Genomic DNA, 8,499 nt, shown 5'->3' with positions numbered 1-8,499 from the left:
TTTTAGGGGAGGACCTCACGCCAATTTTGTTTAAATGGACACTTAAGCTTTTTACACTAAGATACATGCATGCATCTCACTGATTTATGGAAAAAAGGAAGGGGATTTGCCCTTCAGCACACTGTAGCAAAATCAAAAATAATTAAATCCTACATGATAATAGAGATTCAGAGGTATTAGTTACATACATTTGCAAATATATGAATAGGCGCCAGGCCAATCATCAAGGCTCCTCAATACTGGCGTCCCTAACATTAAGGGGTTCACGCCCGAGAAGCAAGGCACCCCAAAAAATTCCAGCCAAGGACCATCTCCAGGGCATAACACGAAAAGGAGAAAAAAGATGATAGTGAAGTGTAAAGGATAGATGAGTAAGGATAAATCAATAAGTGTTAATGAAATGTGAAAGAATTAAAATGACATACATAATATACAAACAGTTAGAGAAGTGATAAAAATATTCTATGTGAATTAATTGGTGATGCCATGAGAAAGGTCCAGCCAGAGCAACCCCGGGGGCCCCACTCCCAAACGCTCACCCCAAAATAATTATTGCTACATAATAGTAGCACCCACTCTGGGTCATATAATTACAAATTGGTGTACTGCATGATAACAGCACATGAACTGAGAGCTAACTTACCTTGGAGGTACCCCAAAAAACCTCCACATGGCACTATAAGGATCAGCACCTCCTCCTAATGGTGACTCCCTTCATGCCTCTCCAAACTGCAAACAAAAAATATGGTAGTTGCTCAAATCAGCTTAATGACATACCGCAGGTGCTTGTAAAGGGCAGGGTTTATACTGAACACAGAAAAAAGGGGATTTGCCCTTCAGCACACTGTAGCAAAATCAAACATACTTAAATCCTACATGATAAAAGAGATTCAGAGGTATTAGTTACATACATTTGCAAATATATGAATTAGCGCCAGGCCAGTCGTCAAGGCTCCTCTATACTGGCATCCCTAACATTAAGGGGTTCACGTCCGAGAAACAAGGCATCCCAAAAAATTCCAGCCAAGGACCATCCCCAGGGCATCACATGAAAAGGGGAAAAAAGGTGATACTGAAGTGTAAAGGATAGATGTGTAAGGATAAATCAATAAGTGTTAATGAAATGTGGGTGCTACTATTATGTGAACCCCTTAATGTCCTAAGATGCCCACTTTCCCACGTCATCTCCAGGAAGTGCATGCAACAATCAGTAACATCGAGTAAAATCGGATCCATACGCAGCACTTGTGGCTGACCCTAATCTACCGCAAGCACTGTGAGTGCTTCAGTGTGTAATTCAGCCATGTGATGTGTATTGTGATGCTGCGTCTTAATTATGCACGCCTCTGAAACAGCGTTAAGATGCTCAGGCATGTCTGCATTCGTACCACCACACCACTGTTTCCATCAACAATCCCCTGTCACCACCCATAAACGGCTCGTCCTGTCACTCATTCTAGCGAGGTGGCTATGCGCTGCGAGCGAACGCTTCCCAATTGCATGGTTCGTGCACACTCACTGCATCTTATACGCATGCACATATTGCAAACATCGGCTGGCTATGTGCGAACACAGCCTAGCGAACGGGTCTGAATCAGACCCTCAGATGTGAAACCAGACTGGCTATGAAAAACCAGACTGGCTATGGCTAGAGCGTGTTTTGGATTGCATTTAAGTCCCTCACTTGTGATTTCAGGTATTGTGAATTTTTTAAGAAAACCGAAACCGAACCGAAACACTTGATGGTTTTGCCAAAACCAAAGCACGACTATTATTTAGAACCAAAACCAAATCACGGTGGTCTGCACACATCTCTAATTTTAACCCCTTTGCTACTAAGGGCTTTCTCACTTGTGTTTGTCACATTCCAACATCAATATCACTATTTTTTTCAATGCATTTCAAGACATTTCATTTTCAGAAAATACTATTAGTCTTTTTTCTCCATCTAATACATCAAAATAAAATGGAGCAAATGGCCAAAAAGTGTAACTATTAGGGGTAAATTCACTAACGTGAGAGTTTTTAGAAGTGAGTTTAAAAAGTGATGTTGCCCATAGCAACCAATCATATTGTAGCTATTATCTTCTATAAGGTGCTAGTTAAATGTTAAGTAGAATCTGATTGGTTGCTATGGGAAACATCACTTTTTAAACTCACTTCTAAAAACTCTTAGTGTAACTATTATAGTATGGATAATGGATTTTCTTTTTACAATTTCTTGCAGACGCGATGTAAAGCTTTCAGTGTTTAGGAATAATACATACCGCATTAAAAAAGGGGACCTCCTTTTATTTTACATAAGATAGGGGATATCTGGGCTTCTCTGGGCATTAGATCTCCCTAACCCTGCCATCTATGGAAAGTTTATTTTATGTGTATGGTTTTAGTCATTGCCTGGTAAACACAAGGCAATAATTACTAAGGGGACACATGGTTTAAAAGAGGGGACCCTCTTTCAAACAAGAGTGTTGGCGCCAATGTGATGAGAGATCTTCCCACATCTCTGAACTCCATGATTTTCTATAGTTGAGGTTAGGGTTGCTATAATATACCTTTAATCATGGGCACATGGGAACTACACAGGTTCTGTGGCTGACTAAATCTAGGTGAAATTAATAATGAAGCCAGCCAGTCACAGAACCTGTGTAATTCATATGTATCCCTGTTTAACAGACAATAACTTCAATGGGGGTACCTAGTTTAAAAGTGGGTGCCCCCATCATTCTAGGTAGAATCGAGGGGGAGATATAAAAACAAATTATATATATATTTTTTTTAACAAAAATTTACATGCATGCACAAAATGAACTTGCCAGCTGCCTACAATTCATTGCCAGTCATATAGATTCGCGGCAAAATAATTATTATTATTTAGCTACACCCTCCATTTTGCCCACAGTTTTAATCCATTATTAAAGGTAAACAAAAACAAAAAATATTCACAATTACTTGAAAAAGCACATACCCAGCAGCCATCCCACTGACATTAAACCATCATCAGTCGGACTGGCCCACAGGGGAACAGGGGAAATCCCCGGTGGGCCCCACTGCCTGAGGGCCCACCCCCTCCTCTAGGAGGTATGCTCCAGACTGTGCAAATGTAACATTATAATGCCCAGGATTATGTTGTATTATACTGCACAGGATTACAATGCATTGTAGTTATCAATCTACTATATTATTATGCATGCATTATCATTATTTACTATACATATTTATAAAGACCCTGCACCCTTTAATGGTTGGCCAAGCCTCTGTGGTGGCTGGTCACACCCCCTTAGGAGACTGGTCACACCCCTTAAGCATGGGCCCCTACCACTGCACCCCCCCCGGTGGGCCCTCCATGCCCCAGTCCGACACTGTATGTAGGCGTCATGATATGAGCCAGGATAGCCAGCTATAACACTCATCATATTCATTTTAGCAACACACAGCACTTGCACATGGAGTAAATAGGCATGATGCCTATTTATGAAGACTTAACCCCCCTGTCAGTGTCTAGGGGTGATCTCAGCTCAATTTGAATGCAGTCTATGCACATTTGTAAGTCTATAGAAAGCTACCATTAGGTCATGCCACTGCAACTCTTAGCTGGGGAAGCAGATTGAAAAGAGATGGTCTTACTGGCTAATAGCACCTAGGAGAGATGATGGCTGTCTGATGCCCACCTCTCCTCATGTTACTGACTGGAAGGAACTAGTGACAACAATATGAAGAGCACACATGTGGCTCCCCTATTTGAATTTTGAACTGCGCTGCAGCCCCATCCCTGGAGCCGCCACTGATTCTGACATAAAAAATAATGAACGCTAGTGTAGCTCTATGTGTACATGTGATAGGGAATATAGATTGTAAGTTCCACTGAGGTAGGGGAGCAATTAGCTGGTAAAACACTGCAGACCGAAAGAGCAAAACTGCTGTTTAGAAAATGTAGTAAATTCCCTAGAGCAAATATAAACCTTTCTTATCTTATATCTCCTCCCTTTTGACCTTAATTATAATAAAATCCAGGCATCAAAATCACGTTCTCTTCATTTTTTGTTTATTGTACATATGCATTGAATTACAAACATTGCAATGTAAAAAATAATAATTTCATTTAATTTATCCTCTGCACAGGCTGTTTGCATCTACCTTGATGGTATTTATTTTGATGCTGTTAATAAACAAATAAAAACTCTTTAGCTATGATACCAGTCCAGTAAGCCTGTCTGAGAGTTACTGCCATCTAGTGGCGGGCACAGAGTACATATATGTGACAGGCCTGCAAATGGTCTATTTAGTCACTGGATGTCATAAGTGAAATACCAGCAAAGCTTTCACAAGCCACTCTTCCCACCGTGGAGACTGTGGGGATTCCAGCTGATAACTGGAAGCTCTTACCAAGTGCATAGGAAAGTCTAATTTCAGCAAGACTAAGTGACACACATTATTCTGCAACCAACAGATGGCTGGAGAAGACAAACACAGCTCACATCAGCTGTCTGCTGAGGCATTACATGTGCCAACAACTTAAACCATCCCAAGCTAATGGCAGAGCGTCTGTTTGCATGCTGAAGATCATATGTCTGTCATGTTGTTGATTAAAATAGGGAAATTTACAGATCATAACATTCTGCCTGTAATTCTCTACATATTTTTAAGAACCTCAATCTCAGTGTGCAAGAATGGTGCAAAATATTAAAATCCAAAGACTATGATTTAAAAATCTAAATATATATATAATGGCTATCTTTTAAAATTTTGCATTTGACCCAAAGTGAGAGTTTTTAGAAGTGGAGATGTTTCTCCTTCCGGGAGGGAGCTGAATGTCTGCGCACAGCGGGGGGCGTGGCTGGGTAATGATGCCGCATTGGGGGCGGGGATGCGCAATTGTGTCACCGTAGCCCCGCCCCTTTTCACAATGCCGAAATGTGAAGCAGGGGACGGGACCACGATGACGCGATTCAGCACAAATTGTGTCATCGCCTCCCCCCCTATTTCTATTAGTTTCTATTAGTAGTCGAGGGGTGGGGGGGTGGGCAGCCGGCAGCCGGAGGCTTGTCTGCCTTTCCCGATATTCGGGAGGCTCCTGGCCAAATCGGGAGGGTACGCAAGTCTGGCCCAGAGCAACCAATCAGATTCTACTTAACATTTAACTAGCACCTTCTAAAAGATAATAGGTAAAATCTGAGATGTTGCTATGAGCAACATCTCCACTTATTAAAACTCTCACTTTAGTAAATATAGCCCTAGTCTTTGATTTTAATATTATGACTGACAGTGCAAAGCTCTGCTCACACTAGATAATAAATATTCTAGGCCTAGGGTATCATGGCAGACACCAGTAAAACATGGTAAGAAAAAAAACATGGAAAGAATAAAACATAGTGCTGGTTTACTTCCTGGCAGGGCTTAAAGTGGTCCTGGAAAGATGGTGGAACTCATCTCCCCCGCCGATTACTCCCACCCCTCCACGCTAGGTGGAGCTAGTCTAAGAGGCCAGAAAAGGTGTAAAAACTGTTCTTTCACACACTGTTGTTTACAGGAAACTGTAAAGTGAATGGCGGGTGGCCTAGGAGCTGTTTAGGCCCCCAGAAGCTTTGGGGGCTATGACAGTGTGAAATACATTTTAGATGATTTTTTAGCACTCCTGCCATCAGCTGAGACTACAATGTTAGGTCACTTAAAAATAAAAAAATATGTTCTATATCATCAGTGTAACTCTTAATTGTTTTTCTACTGTGCCTCTGAGTTTTTTTATGGGGCCATGTCACTTGGAGCCCCATGTTTTTTTGCAACCCTTATGTATTGCCTTTGATTGATTCTTTTCTTACCTATATGTTGGTTTCTCTGAAATGAGGAACCTCTGAAGAAATTGACCCTACCTAGGCAGACAGTGTCTTGAGCCAGTATTCAGTATGCATATACTGTAGGAGATCACGTGATACAGTAGTCACCTGTTTGGGTAGGAATAATATTTCATCTTCATACAAGAGGTTCAACTAGATAATACATAGCAATATACGTTTTGGGGTAGGTCAAAATGTGAACTTCCCTGATCAAACATCTTGGAGAGACAACATCCTCCTATGTTTCTTCAGCTTCATCCCCTGCATCTCTACAGTCCCACCCCCCTGCTACTTATCAGCGCCATCCTGCCTGCGTATCACCAGCTTCTTCCCCCGTGCGTCTCTCCAACGCCATCGTCTCACCGTCTCTTCAGCACCATCATCCTGTGTTTCACAAGCATCAACCCCCCTTACATCTCATTAGCACAATTTCTGTGTCTTCACCCTGACACCATCCTCCTGTGTCTCTCAAGCTTACCCCCCTTGTCTCCTTCCAGCAGCTCCCTGCCCCAGCGCCCCCCACCAACGGCTCCCTGCCCCTGTGTCCCCCGCCGGCAGCTCCCTGTCCTGTCTCCTCTCATACCAACAGCTTATACCCTCCCAGGTCCCTTTAGCAGCCTCTCTCTGCCCCTGTCTCCTCTCCCATCAGCAGCTTATACCCCCTGTCCCTCTAGCAGCAGCTCCCTGCCACTGTCTCCTCTCCCACTAGCAGCTTATTACCCCCCATGTCCCTCTATCAGCAGGTTACCTTTGTGCCTGCATCTTCGTGCCTGCCCTGCACCCGCACCTCTTCGTGGCTTCTCAGTGCACTATGCAGTGGCGGTGATGGCATGAGGTCACATACGCCAGGACGCAGGCTAGCGCCACAGACACAGTAGGGTCGGATCAAGGGCGGAGGATTAGGCGGAACATGGAGAAACCAAGGAGAGGTTGGCGGCCACCGCCAGACAGATTGTGGGACTTCTGTGCAGGGACGTGGTGGAGGTGAAACTAGTTCCACCTACCATTAGAGGTACACCCCGTTCCAGCCCACTTTAACCCCTGCTTCCTGGATAGTCCTGAACCCTAATCCTTTAATTTTCAGACTTTCAAGATCTTTATATGGAATTGTGTAGTGTGTATCTTTGTTTGTAGTTACATATATTTTTGTTGTAGTTCCTTTTTTTAATATATATATATGACCAGTATTGTCTTCGTCCACTAGTCCTAGAGGGGGATCAAGATATCTATGTTGGTTGCATGATGTCAATTCCATCTTATTGTTTGCTTTGGTTTGCTATTGTGTTTTTATTTGTTCTCTTGAAATGTTCAATAAAAAAGTACACAATTTAAAAAAAAACAAAACATGGTAAACATTATCTACAAAGCTCTTAACCTCGTCGCTCCATCCCGCCCTCTTGACATTGGCAATGACTGCCACCTACCCTGATCACTGATCACCACTTCCCACTCTCACACGTGCAGGTTTATAGAAGTGGAGATGTTGCCCATAGTAAATTAGTAACCAATAATATTCTACTTACTTATCTACTACCTTCTAGAAGATAATAGCTAGAATTTTATTGGTTGCTATGGGCAACATCTCCACTTCTATAAATATGCAATTTAGTAAATATATCCCCAGACCGTCGGGTGTGCCCTTATAACTAATTTTAGCTTCCCATCTTTATTTTAAACTCTGCAGTCTCTACCCTCTTCTCTCATTGGGCAGGATGCATGAAGCATTGCATTCCGGATGAGATGTATCCCGCCACTCTTCGCATGCATGCCGGCGTGAGTTATCCCTGTATGCATGAACCAAACCACAGAGGACAGCTCTCTCTGTAAGAGAGTCTATGACCCAGAAGTCCCTCTGGTGTCATTCTGTGCATGTGCAGAATGACAGACATGGAACCCTTGTGATACCTTATGAATAAAAGATGATAATAATAATAATAATAATAATAATAATAATAATAATAATAATAATAATAATAATAAAAATAATTTCATCCTAGAGTACCAAAACTCGGGGAGCTCTGGTCACGCCCGCAGAGTGGTGGGAATGGGGGCTATATGTCACACATCAGGGTACAGGTCCCCATTACCAAGTCACCTGACTGCTATCTATGCCCCCACTGCCCGTCTGTGGCATCACTGAAACCTGTGGTCGCTTAACTGTAAATGTGGCTGGAGTTCCACTCCCGGCAGTTCCGGCAGTTCTTGCTGTTCTGCATCATGGCCCTGCCATTTAGGACTATACCACATGATCTATTCTGTCTATCCAGCTCCCAACACTCGGTCACATGTCTCACCCAGTCTATCAGCACTCAGGGTGCCCCATTTAAACCAGGAACTGTTGACAGCACATTATGAATGGCCACCAATGAGCTGTCCAACCAGGGGCATTTCTAGAGAGGAAGGGACCCGTGTGCAGTCATCTCTGTCCGGCGGCCGGCAGCACACTGAGCTGTTCGTGGCCAGCGCCAGAGTTATAGACTCTGGGCCCAGAGGCTATAGAGTAAGCGCAGGTCACCGGGAAAAAGGCCTCGGTGGCCATTTTCCCTGTACTGTGCATGTGCAAACGACGGGAAAATGGCCGCGGCAACAATTTTCCAGTCGTTTTTACAGTGCCGGACCCCCGCACCGACGTGGTACCCCGGAGAGGTAAGTAATACTATGGGTG

Source organism: Taudactylus pleione, unplaced genomic scaffold (genome assembly GCF_031769625.1).
Source record: "Taudactylus pleione unplaced genomic scaffold, aTauple2 ptg000010l, whole genome shotgun sequence".
Lineage (NCBI taxonomy): Eukaryota > Metazoa > Chordata > Amphibia > Anura > Myobatrachidae > Taudactylus > Taudactylus pleione.
This window is presented reverse-complemented; position numbering follows the sequence as displayed.